The 18,672-nt window shown below is 50.6% G+C and overlaps 1 protein-coding gene across 3 annotated transcripts in view; it reads right to left on the reverse strand.

Annotated features, from left to right (window-relative positions):
* The window catches only part of SLC2A9 (solute carrier family 2 member 9), a 644,894-nt gene that overhangs the window by 149,127 nt on the left and 477,095 nt on the right, over window positions 1-18,672 (reverse strand). The window lies entirely within an intron of this gene.

Below are 18,672 nucleotides of genomic sequence, written 5' to 3' on the forward strand. Positions count from 1 at the left end.
GGCACATTTCTTAAACGTTGCAAACGGTTCACGGTTACGGTTTCCGCTCTCTCCCACCCAAGCAACCTGGCCCTGATGCTGCCCCTAAAACCCAGGCAGCACCCCTTGACCCACAGTCCAGCACAAGTTACCCGAGCGGGATCTGTCCTTCCCCTCCAGAGGGTAGCCACCGGTCCCTGTAGTAGCTGGGCCCCAGCCGGCTCTATTGCGGGCCCTCCCTCCAACCTGCCTCTCCGGAGGCGGCATCTGCGGAAACGGTAACGGTAAACAACTTATTTACAAGCCACTTAACGTTTGTGGGTGCCCTGCAAGTTCTCGGGCTTGTCCATGAGCAGTTCCTCATGCAAAACAACTTTTCAAACGGTCCCCACGGGGACAACGGTGCCGGCTCCGGCCGGTTCAATCACTGTTTAACAATCTGGTTAAACTTCGGTAATAATTTTCATTATTTTTCAAACTTTCAAACATGAACTCAGTGGTGGTCCCAATGGGGACTGGTGCAGCGGGCATCCGCTGACACTACTGGGCATTTTCGTCCTCCTCACCCGGCTCGGGGTGGAAGAACACGGGCACCAGCCCCTCTAGTGCATAGCAAGCACGGCGCGGAAGGGCCGCCCGATACCCGTTGTTTCCAGTTCGGGGGACATATGTGGCCTCCATGCCAGGCGGGGCAACGACCCCTTCCTCTTCCTCCGACGCAGGCTCAGTGTCGGGCCCGGAGTCGCTATCTTCTGCCCCCGCGCCGGGCGAGTTGCTGTCAGCGGCCGCAGCCTCCAGGCTCGCCACTCTCCCCGCCGCAGTCACAGAGGGGTGCACGCCCGATGGGCCAGGTGCGGTGCAGCGCGCGAGCGAGTAGGACGGAGGTAACACAGGAGCCAGGGGCAGACCGGGTCCCTCAGCCGCAGCGGCCGGTCCCTCGGGGACACAGGGGCATGGGTCACTCTCCAGCTCCTCCATCACGGCCTCCACTCCATACACTCACGCCACAGCAACTAGCGCCTCCACCTCCGCGGCCCACTGCTCCATCAGCCTGCCGATCTGACTCTGGTAGTGACGGCAGATCCCCGACGCCCGGGCCCTCAGCCATGCCGCTGTTCCAGACACCAGCTCGGTAGTCTCTGCGGAACTAGTTGGGGCGGACATTTCTCGTTAGGGTCGGTGGACCGGGGGGTCCCAGTGTCTTCGCTGGCACCGCCACACTCACATGCATCCAGCCGCCATCGCGTCCCCCTTAGCTCTTTCCGGCCCCTCCTCTCTCGGGGCGGGGTTTTGGCCTTCGCGCCTCTGCTACTCGAGAAGACGCTCGAACGGGAACTTTTCGCGCCAAAGATGGCGGCTTCTGAAATTTTTCTGCCGGACACCTCCGGCGGTAACAAGGTGCACCTCTACCAGACGGCAGAGCGGTAAGATCCTGTTCGTGACGCCAAGTTGTCGCGGGCGGGGAGGAGGGTGTCAGCACTGCGCTCATCCCTCTGCTCGGGTCTGGCTGCTGCTGCTCAGTGGTGGCTCGAGCGGTGGGCCGGATCCCGGGGGTTCTCGAGCGGCGCTCCTCGCCTGTGAGTGAAAGGGGATTGAGTTGTGGGGATATTGTCTATTGTCCGTGACGCCACCCACGGTTGTGGTGATTTGTTAGCACCACCGCTGCTCGGTGTCGGGATCCCGGGAGTGATGGTGTGAAGCAGCAAGTTGTTGTGTTGCCCCTCCGTGGGTAGGGGTTGGTGATCCCGGGGCCCAGTGATGAGGTGGGAGATGCAGGGCTTGGTGGGCGCAGGGACGCGGGGGCAGCGCTGTGCCTTGCGGCACTGTGGTACTCACTCAGCCTGAGACGTTGACACAGTTCTCGGTAAAGCACACGGCTGGAAAGACGGTTCCCACGGACGACTGCACTTGCTTTCCCCAGTAGGTGACGGTGATGTCCCTTTTCCTGCACCTGATGCTGTTTATGGTCTCGATGGGTTCCCACCGGTAACCCGCTCCCCGGCTTCAAGCTGGACCGGAGGAGCTCTACTCTTTGCCCGCAGGTGCTGGCCCTTAGAAACTGGTGCCCTGGCGGTGGAGGTGTCTCTACTGTAATGGTTGGGCTGTTGCCTTCAATCGGGACTTGGTTGTTGGGGGATCGACATCCCCTTCACTGACGGATTTGGCAAATTGTGGCGACTCCTAGCCTTGCCGGGGTCCGAGAGGCCCCTGCCCTGGTGCTGACTGTCCTTTTGTACACTGCTCCAGACCGCCGGGCCACCACCCGTCCGCGGTCCTTCCAGGAACTTCCAAACGGTCACCCCTCCGGACAATCACCGCCGTTGCTGACCTTGCTGACTCTGTCCTGCACACAGCTGGACCAACTTCAGGCTTTCCACACTCTTTCTTTCCTGTCACCACTCTTACTGTCCTCCTTTACCACTTTACTTCCTTCACTTCCTAAACTGAACTTTACTCGAGCCCTGCCTGGGCTAATCTTTCACTCCTTCCACTTCCTCCTCCCAACTCTATCTGCCTGGTACTTCCTGCCTCCAGGGTTGTGAACTCCTCGGTGGGCGGAGCCAACCGCCTGGCCCACCCCCTGGTGTGAACATCAGCCCCTGGAGGAAGGCAACAAGGATTTTGGGTTAGCTTTGGTGTTCCTAACTGGGGTGTAGGGTGTGGTGGTGCAATGACCTGTGACCCCTGGCTTGCCCAGGGCGTCACATTGGCAGGGGAAAGTGAAGAGACTGTAGCGATCCCGGAGCTGGAAACATCCCGGGAGGACTTCGGGACGGCCCAGCTAAGGGATCCTACTCTCTCCCAGGCGTGGGAGAATGTAAAAGAGGTGAATGGGGTGGCCCAACAACCAGGGGCAGAAGTTGTCTTTCCCCGCATGGCGGTTTATAATGATTTACTCTACCGAATAGACAAAAGCAGGGAAGAGATAGTAGAACAACTGGTCGTGCCACAAACCCATCGTCAGGCAGTGCTTAACTTGGCTCACACACACCCCCTGGGGGGACACTTAGGGGCTACCAAGACACAAGAGCGTATTTTACGGAGGTTCTTTTGGCCAGGAGTATACGCAGATGCACGGAAATTCTGTGAATCCTGCCCGGACTGCCAACTGACCTCGCCCATTGCGAGTTTCCGGAGTCCATTGGTGCCTCTTCCAATTATAGAGGAACCTTTTGAACGGATCGCAATGGATCTGGTAGGGCCCCTGGTAAAATCCGCACGCGGTCACCAACACATATTGGTGGTTGTGGATTACGCCACACGCTATCCAGAGGCCATTCCGCTGCGCCATACCTCCGCGAAGCTTATTGCTCGGGAGTTATTTGCCATATTTTGTCGTCTTGGGTTACCAAAGGAGATCCTTACTGACCAGGGGACCCCGTTTATGTCCAAGGTGACAAAAGAATTATGTAAACTGTTGAAAATGAAGCACCTGCGCACATTGGTGTACCATCCGCAAACCGATGGGCTGGTCGAGCGGTGCAACAAAACCCTTAAGTCCATGCTTAAAAAAGTGGTTGCCAAGGACGGGAGGGACTGGGACATGCTGTTGCCCTATCTTATGTTTGCGCTCCGAGAGGTGCCGCAGGCATCCACGGGTTTTTCGCCATTCGAGTTGCTTTATGGCAGACACCCTAGGGGCTTGCTGGACGTAGCCAAGGAAACATGGGAACAGGAGCCCACCCCATATAAAAGTGTGATTGAACATGTGGCTCTAATGCAAGACCGCATCACAGCGGTTTTGCCTATTGTAAAAGAACATCTAACGAGGGCACAAGGGGCACAAAGGCGCACTTATAACACACGAGCCACCATCAGATCTTTTGATGTAGGGGATCGGGTCTTGGTTTAGGTGCCCACGGCCGAGAGTAAACTGTTGGCCAAATGGCAGGGGCCGTATGAGGTTCGGGAAAAGGTGGGGGAGGTGAACTACCGAATATACCAGCCGGGGAGGAGTAAGCCGGAACAACTGTATCATGTTAACTTGCTTAAAGCTTGGAAAGACCGTGACTGTATGGTGACGGGAGTAACGCCGGTGGGGCCCTGGGGGGAACCTGTAGTGCCACCCATCCTGGGAACAGAAGGGAGTGTACACTTAGGCGACACCCTCACTAAACTGCAGCGTCGGGAGGTTCGGAAGTTGGTACAGCAGAACTCGGATGTGTTTTCCGAGATACACGGCCGTACTTCGGTTATCCAACATGACATTGTCACCGAGCCTCGGGTAAAGGTGCGTATGAAACCGTACCGGGTGCCCGAGGCCCGGAGACAAGCCATTGCAGCAGAGGTGAAACAGATGCTTACCCTAGGGGTGATCGAGGAATCAAAGAGTGACTGGGCTAGTCCCATTGTGCTGATTCCAAAACCCGACGGGTCGCTACGTTTCTGCAATGACTTCCGGAGATTGAATCAAGTTTCCAAGTTCGACCTTTACCCTATGCCCCGGGTGGACGAACTTATTGAACGGTTGGGAAAGGCTCAATATTTCACGACGCTTGACCTTACCAAAGGCTATTGGCAGGTGCCGCTGACAGAGTCAGCCAAGGAAAAAACGGCCTTTATTACACCAGAGGGGCTCTATCACTATGTTGTCTTGCCTTTTGGTTTACATGGAGCCCCGGCTACTTTCCAAAGACTGATGGACATAGTGTTGGAACCCCATCAGAAGTACGCATCCGCCTATCTAGACGACATCATCATCTTCAGTTCCGATTGGCAGACCCACTTGTCCCAGGTCCAGGCCGTCGTTAACTCCCTGCGGGCGGCAGGGTTGACCGCAAACCCAAAGAAATGTGCAATCGGTCAGGAGGAAGCCCGCTATTTGGGGTACGTGATTGGCCGCGGGGTGATCAAACCTCAAGTAAATAAAATAGAGGCCATCCAAAAGTGGCCCAGACCAGTGTCCACTAAACAGGTGAGAGCGTTCCTCGGCATTGTCGGGTATTACCGGCGGTTTATACCGGACTTTGCCGGGAGAACAGCAGCTTTGACCGATCTGCTGAAGGGGAAAAAGGCGGCTATGGTACGCTGGACCCCTCAGGCTGAGGAAGCGTTTCAGTCCATGAAGACTGCCTTGTGTGGTCAACCGGTCCTCATTAGCCCCGATTTCGGTAACACCTTCCTGGTACAAACAGATGCCTCCGAGGTGGGTCTGGGTGTCGTACTCTGGCAAGAGGTGAACGGAACTGAGCATCCGGTTACCTATTTGAGCCGGAAACTTACCCCGGCAGAAAAGAATTATAGCGTAGTGGAGAAGGAGTGCTTGGCTATTAAATGGGCCTTGGAGTCCCTGCGCTATTATTTGCTCGGGCGACAGTTTCGGTTGGTAACGGACCACGCGCCCCTCGTCTGGATGAGAAATGCGAAGGAACGGAATGCCCGGGTCACCCGCTGGTTCCTGTCCCTTCAGAATTTCAGTTTTACGGTAGAACATCGGGCCGGTTCATCCCAGGGCAATGCCGATGCCCTGTCTCGGGCGGCCTGTTTGGGTGCGTCCGTTCATCCCCTCGGGTTTGAACGGAGGGGGGGTATGTGAGATAGCGGGGCCATTGATATGTGACGGACGGTACGTATCTCCCAGAATGTGCACAGAAACATATTAGAGCCCTACATAGTGGTCAGTCCGGAAACCTCCAGGCCGGGTTATGCAGGTGGCTCATGTCCACAGTTCTCATTTAAAAGCTCTTTGTAAAGGCCTGGGTGGGGCAGAGCGTGTTGTGTAAGCTGCAGAGCAGGAAACTGAAGAGAGTTCAGGCCTGTGTGGAACTATAACACAGGTCTGTGGACCCCCGGGAATAGCAAAACGGAATATAGTAAGACCGTCTCCTACGGCAAGCCGTGCCTGTGTGACGGGGAACCGTATGGACTGTGAGTAACTCGGCTGGGTTCCGAATGACTTTTCCTGTACAGCAAGGACAATAAAACTGTTTGGATCAGACTGTTTTGGGTCACTGCCTCATTGTCGTCCTGGGGGACCCCCACCCCGCTACAGGGGGTATTTACAGGGGAAGAGTTTGTCAGTGATGCCACCCATGGGTTGCAGTGATAGTTTGGTGACACCGCCGCTGCCTTGGTATGGGGGCACCCGGGGCTGATGGAGCAGGGCATCTGGATGGTATCCCCTACACGGGTTGGGGAGGTGTAGTCCCGGGACCCAGGTGTAGGTGGCGTGCAGTGCTGGGGAGCTATCTGCAGACTGGACTGGATGACACCGGTGTACTCACTGTTGTTGAATAAACCACACAAAGTCCAAGTAGTAAACAAAGTGCCGGATACCGGTAGCCTCCAGAGGGGTGTGCTCGGGTCCCGCACACCGGTTGACAGGACAGGGGCCCTTCCTTCTGCACTTCTGTGTTTTTGTCTTGTGTGTTGACTAGTCTGCATGAAACGGGAAAAGTCCGTGTCTTTGCTGTGGGAGCTGTTGCCCGCAAGATCTGACCTTTGGGATTTTCGCAGGCACTTGCAGACACCCTCTCCCCCGCGTTGGGCTTTCGTCTCACTCTATCTGGGCTCACTGGTGGGAGAAGACGTGGAATCTTGTCCCCTGCTGGCTAATTGACAAGGGGCTTGAAGCTGTCCTCGCCCTAGGGTTGAGGAACCCCGACTGTGCATGGCCTCCAGACCGGATTCCCGCTGTCGGCACCGGCGGGCTACAACCGTGCCCCGGTCCACTTAAGGTCTCCCACGTCCAGATTTCCGTCACCTGTCACCTAGTCAGCTCAGGTAGTCTGGTAGTCCGGGAGCTACAACCCCTGACTACCACTTCACTCCTCTCACTTCCTCTGTCCAGACTCTTTCTGTGTCTCAGCTCTCACTCCTCCACTCAACTGACGTGTTCCCTCCCCTGACACCTCAGGACCCCTAGGTGGGCGTCACCATCTGCCTGGTCCTGTCCACTGGTGTGTCCCTATTTTCCTGGGGGGGGGTGACTAGGCTTTGTGGCTGGTGTTGTACCTGTGTGTGGGTTTGTGTTGGTAGGACAAGGAGGATGGGATCCTGCATCTGAAGGATGGATGCAGTCTCCTGTGACAACCTGGTTTTACCAGGGCATCACATTTTCACCATGAAAATGCAATATAATCTGCAGGCCCCCATGTTAAAGAGCAGGGGGGAGCTGAGCAGATTGATCTATAATTTTGTGAGAAAAGACTCAGTATAAGGGTTCTCTCACACGGCCGTAGAGAAATTCTGGCCAATTATTTTAACGTCATATAGATCCAATTATGGTCGAGTTTGATCCGAGTGTTACCTTAGTGTCATACGATTCTCTCACTCACAAGAGAATTGGAACACAGATCCAAAAAAGTCAGAGAACTTAAAGCTGTCAGGTGTAAAAATCAGGATTACTTACTGGTAATGTTTTTTTCCAGAGCCACGATAGCATCACCAAAGTAGTGGCACTGTCATGGCGACGGGAAAAATCAGAATTACTTACCGGTAATGTTTTTTTCCAGAACCACGACAGCGCCACTACTTTGATGTCGCTGTCGTGGCGACGGGAAAAACGCTATTAACCTGCAGAAATGGGGTTAATATGCAGGCTAATATTGTTTGAAAGCTACCCGGCACCTGCACATTGTCCCCGCTGCCAGGAGGAAGTTAACTTAAATCTTCCCGACAGTGTTTGGATTTCAGTCACAGGGGCAGCACTGGCCCAGGTTCATTCACCGCTCTGTGTATTGAAAGCGGTGGCTGTAACCATGCCCCCCTGCACTGATTGACAGCCACTCAGCATAAGAACCAGCTGTCAGTCAGTGCGTGATTACAGCTACCGCTCTACATCCACAGAGCGGTGACTGAAACTGTGCCAGTGCCGCCTCCGTGACTGAAATCTGAAAGCTGCAGGGAGGATTCAAGTTAAATGGTGATAAAAAAAATCCCTTAATGATTTGACTTTTTAAAACCACAGCCCTGTTTTAAGATTTTTGATACAATTTCATCCTGGTACTGTTAGGGATGTGATTATCATTATTATGAGTATATAGGAGTTACATGGAGATATCCATAAAGAACAAGATTTAAGATGTTGTTTGAACTGTACCCCACATATCTCTTGGCATAAGACTCAGACAGACAGTCTGGGCTATTCTTGTCACCAGTGAATCATGCTGACATTGCTTAATATAAATGAGGAACCAAGCACATTACAGTAAATTGTATATCACAGAATAAGCTGTATCTAGTTTATCCAATAGGAGACGTGTTACGTATTCTTGGCACCTAGCCAATAAGGTTATATATATTTGTAACACTTCCGGAAATAAATTAGTCTTACTTTCTATTCATATCTGAGTACGTCTCTCTGGTGTGAGCGAAAGAGAGGGTAATGCATGCTACCACGAGTGACTCATAATTTGGACTGCAGACAGTTTAAGAGGGATGCATGATTAGATTGCATCAACCTAAATTACGGCCTTATCATTTGGCGCCCAACGAACCTTAGGACGGAGCTCTGGATGGCGGACGGCCGTGCTGACACCTTCAGTCGAAAGGCAACTACGCGAGAGGTGGAGAATTGCGCAACTCCAGCTGCAGGTGAGCACATTTGTATGATCTCACCTTGCAACCTCATGCGTGTACTTGCATTTCGAAGGGGGGGTTGGGCTGTCCCAGTCTAGACACCTAATGACCGCCATCTCGCATGAGATAAGCCGTCCTAAGAGATCCCACACCAAGGTGGTCAGGTTCACCTTAAGCTGTCTGTAATTTATGTAATGTGGTTTGAGGTTTTTTTGTCTGCTCTAGGAGAAAAGCAGAAGTTCTGTGTTTTATTTTTCTCTGACAACTGCAAGGGAAAAAGAGGAAGTTGTTATATACGCTGCATATATGAATATATATGGTTATATCTGCAGGTGAGATCAGCCACCTGGATGGTGTATATAGTGTCCTTATTGTTATGTCATTGTGTTGACCTGTGTCTACCTGTTGAGATGTCTGTCTATTTGCAGCAGGTGGAGTACTTGCTGGTTATGAGAACCGGGAAGTTCTATGTGCTTTGTTCGTACGGCTGCAAGAAAGAGGAAGTGTCACGTAATGTAGTGAGAGCTGTCTTTGAGTGAAGAGGAAAAAAACTCTGAAGATGTACTTTGAAGTATGCTGTGTATGTATACTGCTATGTATACTATGAGATACACTGGTGTGTGACAGTGTGTGACAAACCCGGTCGATAGTTGATGTTTGATAAGGCCTTGGACGGACCTGATCTTCGGGGATAGAAGATTTGGAAGGGTTTTCTATGTACAGGTGCAGTCTTGTATAAAGTTACAAAAGTGGGGGACTGACCCTGGCTGTTACCTGGTACGGTGTTCCTGCTAAGCAGTGAGTTTAAGTTGTACTCATTGGTCTTGTTTTAGTGGATGTCAGTGTATTCTTACCTAGGAATTGAATATACTGGGGAAAACCCTTGATGTCAGGCTTAATCATTGATTATTGATGTTCTGGACGGACCGTTCAAAGAAGGTGTATATAGTGTGAACAGAGGTTACCAGTACATGAAGTAAGAGATAGTGAGGGTGAATTTAGTATCTATCACCCACGTGACACTTCCTGGTAGGACAGCCCGTTTGTGTATTCTGTGGATGTGTATAGTCTCTGGTCCAGAAGAGGAAGTGGATTACGGCATAGCAGACATCCAGATTGACGTGTTAGTTTAGGTCGTGTACCCTTTTTAATATGGGGTCTAATCAGTCCACACCTGTCAAGTTAACGGCAGAAGAATTAGTAAGCGAACGAGAAGGAATGGAAAGATGTTTTGTTAAACAAGCGAGGGATCTTGAAAGATAAAGATCTCCTTATGGATGCTGAGGCATGGTATAGAACGTCAAAAGATGTTAGGAAATTGGCATGGAAAGAGGAATGGGATAGAGATGGTAGATATTTCTATATTGCACCAGCTCAGAAAATGGCTCCTCAGGAAGTGGCCAAGCCCATTAGAAAGCAATGCCCACCACCCTATATGTCATCCTCAGAGGGTTGGACTTGTGTAGTTTGTCCCCCTGCCCACCAAACGCCCTCCCTAGCCTGCCCAGACGTCATTTCAGGTTGGGCCGCACCCAGTTCCCTTTTCCAGCCATCTTCAGTCCCAAGGCCACTGGCCTATTTGTTGCTGGAGCAGCAGAAGCCACCGAGGGGGGGCAGGAAGATGACAATGATTTAACAATGATCCACCCCACCACCAACACTGTCCCTAGTAGAGGTAAACCACAGGTGCTGTCCTTATTTGAGGACGTCAGGCCACACATGGCATCGCACCATTATTCCGATAGTCCCAGACAAGAATGCCCTAAATATGTGACATGGAAGCCTCAAGAGGCTGCAGTCCTTGTGAAGGAACACTGAGATATATACACCTATGAGTGACGTGTCATCAATAATTGATGTTTGATACCTTGGACCTGATGTACAGGTGCAGTGTTAAGGAAAAAGTGGGTGAAAGAGCCCTGACTGTTACCTGGTACGGTTTTCATGCTAAGCAGTGAGTTGAACGTGGTATGCGTACTCACTGGTCTTGTTTTAGTAGATGTCAATGTATTCTTACCTAGAATTGAATACATTGGGGAAGACCCCTAAACTTTGGTCTTAATCGGAATTATTGAGTATTCGATTGACCGTTCTCATGGAGGTGTATGTATATCGTGAATTCTCTCTCTGACATAATATCTCATATATAGTTTTTCCTGGAAGATGTTTTCACCCAGATTAAAGCTGGGGATTCTTTCTGGCCAGTAATGGAGCCAGGTTTGCAGTGAGGGTGTATGTACCTTATCACCCAAGTGACACTGGAAGATGTTTTATGTATAATGTACGCAGTTTTTGGTGTGAAACACCGTAGGAGAGTTGAAAAGAAAGAAAAAAAAAAAAACAGGGAAGTGTTAGTTTCCATTTCAGTCCTGTGAATGAAATTCGGTGAAGTTTAGTTGTAAATGACACACGTATGTTGAAATGGAGAATTCTAGATGAGAATTGATGAGTAATTCTGAATCTAGCAACTGCACTATGTGTATTTTACCTGTCTGTGAAAATAAGAAATATAAGCTGATATATAGGGTGGACTTGTGTCCACGTAAGCCCACCCCATTATTTCCTGTTCTGAATGTAGATTTCTTTCTGTCACTCAGCCCTGGGTGGGGTATGGTATGGGGATAGTTATCAGGGTCTGACAGGAGATAGGGATACGCTGGAGGCTCGGCCCTGACCACCATCAGGTCTACCGTCGAGAAGAGGGCGAGTACAGGGTCCCTAGTTACAGGGTCAGCCCAGGGGTCCCTATATAATCCATATTCCCAGTGACAGATTGAATACCTCCTGAGTGTAGATGTCACAATACATGTCACTCCCTCCCAGGACTCTTCAGACGCCATTTTTGGCCAACACCTACTTCCTCTTTTAGCGGCTGTTTCTTATCGGTAATTATCTTTAGTGGACGTTTTAACTCAGACACTACATAGTTCATCTTTAGACGCCATTTTAGTCCAGCCGACATCCAGTTCCCTATTTTTGTTTTAGCAGCTACAGCCACTGCTCTGTTTATTGCTGATGAAGCAGGGACTGCAGAGGGGGGATATAGGGACCTGAAACACACACTCCGTTTTATACAATTTAGTAGACCATATAGACTGCTCACTATTAGTCCTGGTGGACAGTGAATATTTTTCTGCATATGGCAGTTGCTGCTTAGCCTGGTTTGAGATATTTGGGAGGATGGGGCAGTGTAGAAGGCAAGGGCATGAGAGTCTTCCCCTTGAATTGTTCAGTGTCAGACACACCTCAGCAGGGATCACTAGGTTGAGACCCTATGAAATCCTGTTTAGAAGTAGCGCCAGATACTTCAACTAAGCTTGTTGTTTGTTTAAACATTTGCCTAATACACGTTTTTGAAGTTTTCTCCTCCAGATCCAACCAGATCTAGATTTCTCTCTCTTTTCTTTTTCTCTCTCCTCTTTTCCTCTCTCTTTTCCTCTCTCTTTTCTCTTTTCCTCTCTCTCTCCCTCTCTTCTCAATCTTTCTCTCTCTCTTTCTCTCTCTCTTCCCTCACTCTTTTTCTTTCGGACGAAGATCCATGCATTCCACTACAAAGAGATGTCGGACCTGCCTGAGACCAGGAGATGGCTGTCTTCCCTCTTCTACCCGATACTTTGTGCCAGGATGATGATATCTAAGCATGTGGACTGGAAGACGACTCTACATCCCACCTTTGATGTCCCACCATTACCGCCTGAGGACTGAGGAGCATGAGACTCTGAGTGAACCCAACCCTGATAAATATTAGCAAATTAAAGGACTACTGCCACGTTCCCCCTTCCTGAATAACGTGGGCCAGCGGAACATAGCCATGAGGACAGTCTAGAGAATACGATCAGGATCTGGCTTCCTATGCATAGTCTGTTGGGTGGGGAGATTCATCCACAAGGGATGGGGTATCTCGTATGTGAGTGAGGTAACCATCAGCATTAGGACAGATCAATAGACCTGGAAACGTAAGGAAAGACTTTTTGGCTATCTCCAAAGGGGGGACTGTTAGGGATGTGATTATCATCATTATGAGTATATAGGAGTTACATGGAGATATCCATAAAGAACAAGATTTAAGATGTTGTTTGAACTGTACCCCACATATCTCTTGGCATAAGACTCAGACAGACAGTCTGGGCTATTCTTGTCACCAGTGAATCATGCTGACATTGCTTAATATAAATGAGGAACCAAGCACATTACAGTAAATTGTATATCACAGAATAAGCTGTATCTAGTTTATCCAATAGGAGACGTGTTACGTATTCTTGGCACCTAGCCAATAAGGTTATATATATTTGTAACACTTCCGGAAATAAATTAGTCTTACTTTCTATTCATATCTGAGTACGTCTCTCTGGTGTGAGCGAAAGAGAGGGTAATGCATGCTACCACGAGTGACTCATAATTTGGACTGCAGACAGTTTAAGAGGGATGCATGATTAGATTGCATCAACCTAAATTACGGCCTTATCAGTACAATATTGGTAGGTATTCTTGTACAATGTGTTTTATCATTACTATACGAAGTGATAAAATTCACATCCCTATTTTTAACATTATTATTATGTTTATTTTTGTTTGTACCTTATTTAGTGTTAGAATAAAATGTTCTTGTGTACTAATTGTTTTCTGGTGTTGTTTTCAGTTTTGTCCTCTGCATTTTTTTAAATTATTTAATTGTAACCTCTTTGATCTAATTTTTTGAAAATCATATCGTGGGAGACGGATTGAAAGGAAGTAATAATTTCAATCGCAACCCAAGGTCCACCGTGCAGAGATGGAATACTGCAGCTAGTAGCGATAAGAGCAAGGCGGACGCAACAGCTGCTAGTAGTAACACATACACACCCGATATACTGTGTTGACTTCACATAGGAGTATAGGGTATGTTCGATAACTGCTCTTGGCCTCACAGAGGTTATATAAATAGATAACAAAGTGTACCAATCACCAGGATTTATGAATATAACCTAAAGCCAGTGCTATACTGGCACTATCAGGCTGATTCTATACATACCTATAGTGGTCATCTCAGATGTTTAGGTTTTGAAATCCAAAAAAGTAAAGTTCATAAAAATTAGCTGCTTGTTGAGTGACAGCAGCTGAGGATCAGATAATATATTCATAGTTATCCCCTCCCCCTGTTAAATTAGCTTAAAAAAAGCAGCTCATTTTATAAACTTTACTTTTTCGATTTCAAAATCCTAAATGTGATGCCCTGACAAAATCAGGTTGTCACAGGAGACTGCAACCATTTTCCAGATGCAGGACTCTCTCCTCCTTGTCCTTCCAACACAACCCCACACACAGGTACAAAAACCAGCCATAAAAGCCTCGTCACCCCCCCAGGACAATAGGGACACACCAGTGGGCGGGACCAGGCAGATGGTGACGCCCACCTAGGGGTTTTGAGGTGTTCGGGGAGGGAACAAGACAGTTGAGTGCTGACAGAGGAAGTGAGAGGAGTGAAGTGGTGGTCGGGGGTTGTAGCTCCCGAACTACCGGACTACCTGAGCTGACTAGGTGGCAGACGGCAGAGCAGGGCCACAGGCGACGGAGATACGGACGCGGGAGACCTTAAGTGGACTGGGGCAAGGTTGTAGCCCGCCAGTGCCGACAGCGGGAATCCGGTCCCGAGGCCGTGCACAGTCAGGGTACCTGGACCCCAGGGCGAGGACAGCTCCAAGCACCTTTCTGATTAACCAGCAGGGGACAAGATTCCACGTCTTCTCCCACAAGTAGCCCAGATAAAGCCCAACGCGGGGGATAGGGCGTCTGCAAGTGCCTGCAAAAATCCCAAGGGTCAGATGTCGTGGGCCACAGCTCCCACAGCAAAGACACTGGGAGTGGACTTTTCCCGTTCCATGCGGACTAGTCAACACAAGAGACACCAAACTAGAGTGCAGGAGGAAGGGCCCCTGTTCTGCTCACCGGTGTACGGGACCCGAGTACACCCCTATGGAGGCTACCGGTATCTGGCACTTGGTTTACTACTTGGACTCTGTGTGACTTATTCAAAAACTGTGAGTACATTGGTATCATCTGGTACAGCCTACAGACTGCGTCCCAGCACTCCACTCCACCTACACCTGGGCCCCGGTAAAACACCTCCCCTACCCGTGGAGGGGATACCATCCTGCTGCCCCGCTCCATCAGCCCCGGGCGCCCCATACCAAGGCAGCGGGGGTGTCACCAACTATCACCGCTACCCACGGGTGGCGTCACTGACAAACTCTCCCCTGTAAATAACCCTTTTTATTAAGTTGTGGGTGACGGGCTGCTGCACGAGCCCCGGATCCAGCTGCCACTCGAGCCACAGCCACGATCCCAGATCCTAGCATCTCAAGTAGCCCTCCCCTGCCGTGGTTTGTGCCCCGCCCACGACATAAACATCTGAGCTGACCACTACAGGTATGTAGAGAATCGGCCTGATAGTGCTATTATAGCACTGGCTTTAGCTTATATACAAAAATCCTGGTGATTAGTGCCGAGGGAAGAGAAGGAGACAAGAAAGACACAAATTCAAGCGTTCTAATAGTGTCCACACCTACACTCAGAAAAATACGCTTAAGCAGCGACCCTAGAGTTGTAGAGGAGTGCGACACACTTAACCAGCGTGCATACTGAGCATAGAACCAGGACTGCGTCTACAGATAGCCTGCCTAGGCGACCTGTCTAGGTGAGAAGAGTCTCTCTCAGAACTAGGTCGCAACAATGGCATTCAGACAGACACCCTCATGCACTGAGACAGAATGACAACTGTGCACCCATATGCGCCGGCAGGAGGTTTAAATAACCTTAGCACTAGTGTTGAGCCACCCCACTAGTGTTCGAGTTCATTTCGGTTCGTCGAACGGCGGCTCAGTTTGGCGAACGTTCGACAAACACCTTCGAACCCCATTGAAAACAATGGCAGGCAAACACAAAAACATAAAAACACATTATACATAACATATACACATACAGTTAATAAACATTGCCATTATACTTACAGGATCCCGGGACAAGTCCTGCACTCTGTCTCCTGCCGCTTTTCCTTCCGATCATCGCTGCGCCCTCCCGGTAACCAGCACTGATGATAGGACCTTCCGTGACGTCGTCATAGCATGTGACCAGTCACGTGTCTATTATCTCATTGGCTACAGACTAGTCACATGGCTAGACGTCATGCTAGGTCCTGTCAGTGCATCTCTCCGGTACGCGGTGCTCGTTTGAGCATCTCTGTGTATCGGCGAGATACTTGGACACATGGTCGACTCCCCGTCCCTGCATGTCGGCGCGCTTTACAGAGTCAGCCCACATGCAAGGACTGGATGCCACAGCCGGTGAATAACGGCACCAGGAATCACGTGATCGGAGATCACCGTTGCTATAGTAACCCGCCTGTCAGATTACTATTTCAATGGTGGCAGCGGTGATGTCACCGCTTACAACCCGCAGCCTCTGCTCACTCACTGAGTGATTAGACTGCACGGGATCAGCAGCGTCTTCCTCCCATGCAGTGCTGTCTGATGTAGCAGAGCTACATGGGTTGAAGGAGAAAGAAGACAGAAGACCAGTATCGTGGTGGGGCGAGAGGGAGTAATAAACATGGAGTCTCTAAGTGTGTCTGTGTATTTATTTCTATTAAAGTATTTTTTCTCTGTGTGGTGTCTTTTTTTTAACCCTTTATTGGAGATTCTTAATGGCTGGGTCAAACTTGCCTGACATTAAGAATCTATGGCTTAATAATAGCTAGTAAAACAAAGCTAGTATTAACCCATTACTACCCAGCGAGCCACCCGTCACCAGGGCAGCTGGAAGAGTTGGATACAGCGCCAGATGATGGTGCTTCTATGAAAGCGCCATTGTCTGGGGCGGCTGCAGACTGCAATTCTGGGGCCAACCTGTGCTGTGGATTCCAATCCCCAGCTGCCTAGTTGTACCTGGTTGGACACAAAAATGGGGCGAAGCCCATGTAGTTTTTTTTTAATTATTTCATGAAATTCATGAAATAATTAAAAAAAGGGCTTCCCTATATTTTTAGTTCTCAGCCGGGTACAAATAGGCAGCTAGGGGGTTGGGGGCAGCCGTACCTGCCTGCTGTACCTGGCTGGCATACAATAATATGGTGAAGCCCACGTCATTTTTTTTGTGGGCAAAAAACTCCTGCATACAGTCTTGGATGGAGTATGCTGAGACTTGTAGTTCTGCAGCTGCTGTCTGCTCTCCTGCATATACTAGTGAAGGGAAAAATGCTGAGCCTTGTAGTTCTGCAGCTGCTGTCTGTTCTCCTGCATGCACTAGTGAATGGAGCATGCTGAGCCTTGTAGGTCTGCAGCTGCTGTCTGCTCTCTGCATACACTAGTGCAGGGTTCCCCAACTCCAGTCCTCAAGGCCCACCAACAGTGCATGTTTTCAGGATTTCCTTAGCATTGCACTGCTGTTGGAACCAGCACCTGGGCAGGTAATTACATTAACACCTGTGCAATACTAATCCCAAAAACCTGCACTGTTGGTGGGCCTTGAGGACTGGAGTTGGGGACCTCTGCACTAGTGAATGGAGCATGCTGAGCCTTGTAGTTCTGTTCCCCCTGTCTCTCCCTCCAGCATACAGTCCTGGATGCAGCATGCTGAGCCTTGTAGTTCGGCAGCTGCTGTCTGCTCTCCTACATACACTAGTGAATGTAGCATGCTGAGCCTTGTAGTTCTGCAGCTGCGGTCTGCTCTCCTGCATACACTAGTGAATGGACATTGCTGAGTCTTGTAGTTCTGCTACCCCCTGACTCTCCCTCCAGCATACAGTCCTGGATGCAGCATGCTGAGCCTTGTAGTTCTAAAGCTTCTGTCTGCTCTCCTGCACATGTACCGCTCGGATCCGTGCTCGTACTGCGGGTGGTGGCTTGAGCCTCTCACGGACCCGGGGGTCACGTCGCTCTGCAAGGGAGTTGGCGCTACACGCGGGGATTTGGGTGTTTGGTTTGGAATGATAGTTCGTGACGTGCACCCATGGGTCGTGGTGATTGTAGACAACACAGCTGCGGTGAAGGTATGGGAGCTCCCGGTAGCGGTGTAATGGCGCAGCTAGTTGTTGACCCCTCCGTGGGTAGGGGGATGTTGGTCCCAGGGCCCGGTAGGTGAGGGCCGGGGTGTAGGGTGAAGTGTTGCGGTGACTGGAGTCAGTGGTAAACCAAACGGAGTGATGAACGGGGCCCGCAGCTGGCTGCACCTTCTTCCAGACTAGGTTGGTGATTTCCGCCTTTCTCCTGCACCTCTGTGTGTAAATGTTCTGACTCCGGTGCCTAGACACCGGTAGCCCGCTCCCCGACTGGTATATGCCGGAGGAGCCCCTTTGCCCGCAGACGCTGGCCCTTTGGGTCTCTTTGCCTTGGCGGTGGCTTTACCCTGTATGGTTGGGCTGTTGTCTTCTAAAGGGACTTGTGTGGGGTAGGTCCTTAAGTCCAGCCCACAATCAGTTGATTCGACTCGGCCCTGTCAGTTCAGGGCTTTGTGCTGGGTCTGAGTACCCTGCCTGGTGCTCCGGTATCCAGTTGGCTCCCCGGTTCGGTTCCGGCGGGCCACTATCCTGTCCCGGTCCCTTATGGTTCCGCCGGTCGCATTCCCGGTCTCCTGCAGGCGGCCAACACCGTCTGCCTCCTTGCCAATGGTGACTGTGCTCCGACCCAGCCACCGGGTAGTCTCTTATCAGGGTATGGACACAGGACTGCTCGTGACCTTGACTGCTCTCAACTTGCACTTGAACTTGTGTGTGTCAGACTAACTGTTTTCCCGCCTCCAGGCCTGTGAACTCTTCGGTGGGCGGAGCCAAACGCCTGGCCCCGCCTCCCTGGTGTGGACATCAAACCTGGAGGGTGGTGACAAGGGTTTTGGTTTGGCTGGTGTTACCTAACCGGGAGGGGGTGTGGTGTTATGTGTGTGACTACTTGGAACGACCTGGATAGTCCAGGGCGTCACACATACACTAGTGAATGAAGTATGCTGAGCCTTGCAGTTCTGCTCCCCCTGCCTCTCCCTCCAGCATACAGTCCTGGGTGGAGGATACTAAGCCTTGAAGTTTTGCAGCAGCTTTCTGCTCTCCTCCATACAGACAGAGAGCAGACAGCAGCTGCAGAACTACAAGGTTCAGCATACTCCATCCAGGACTGTATGCAGGAGTTTTTTGCCCCCCCCAAAAAATTA

Source organism: Anomaloglossus baeobatrachus, chromosome 1 (genome assembly GCF_048569485.1).
Source record: "Anomaloglossus baeobatrachus isolate aAnoBae1 chromosome 1, aAnoBae1.hap1, whole genome shotgun sequence".
In the NCBI taxonomy this organism is placed as follows: Eukaryota; Metazoa; Chordata; class Amphibia; order Anura; family Aromobatidae; genus Anomaloglossus; species Anomaloglossus baeobatrachus.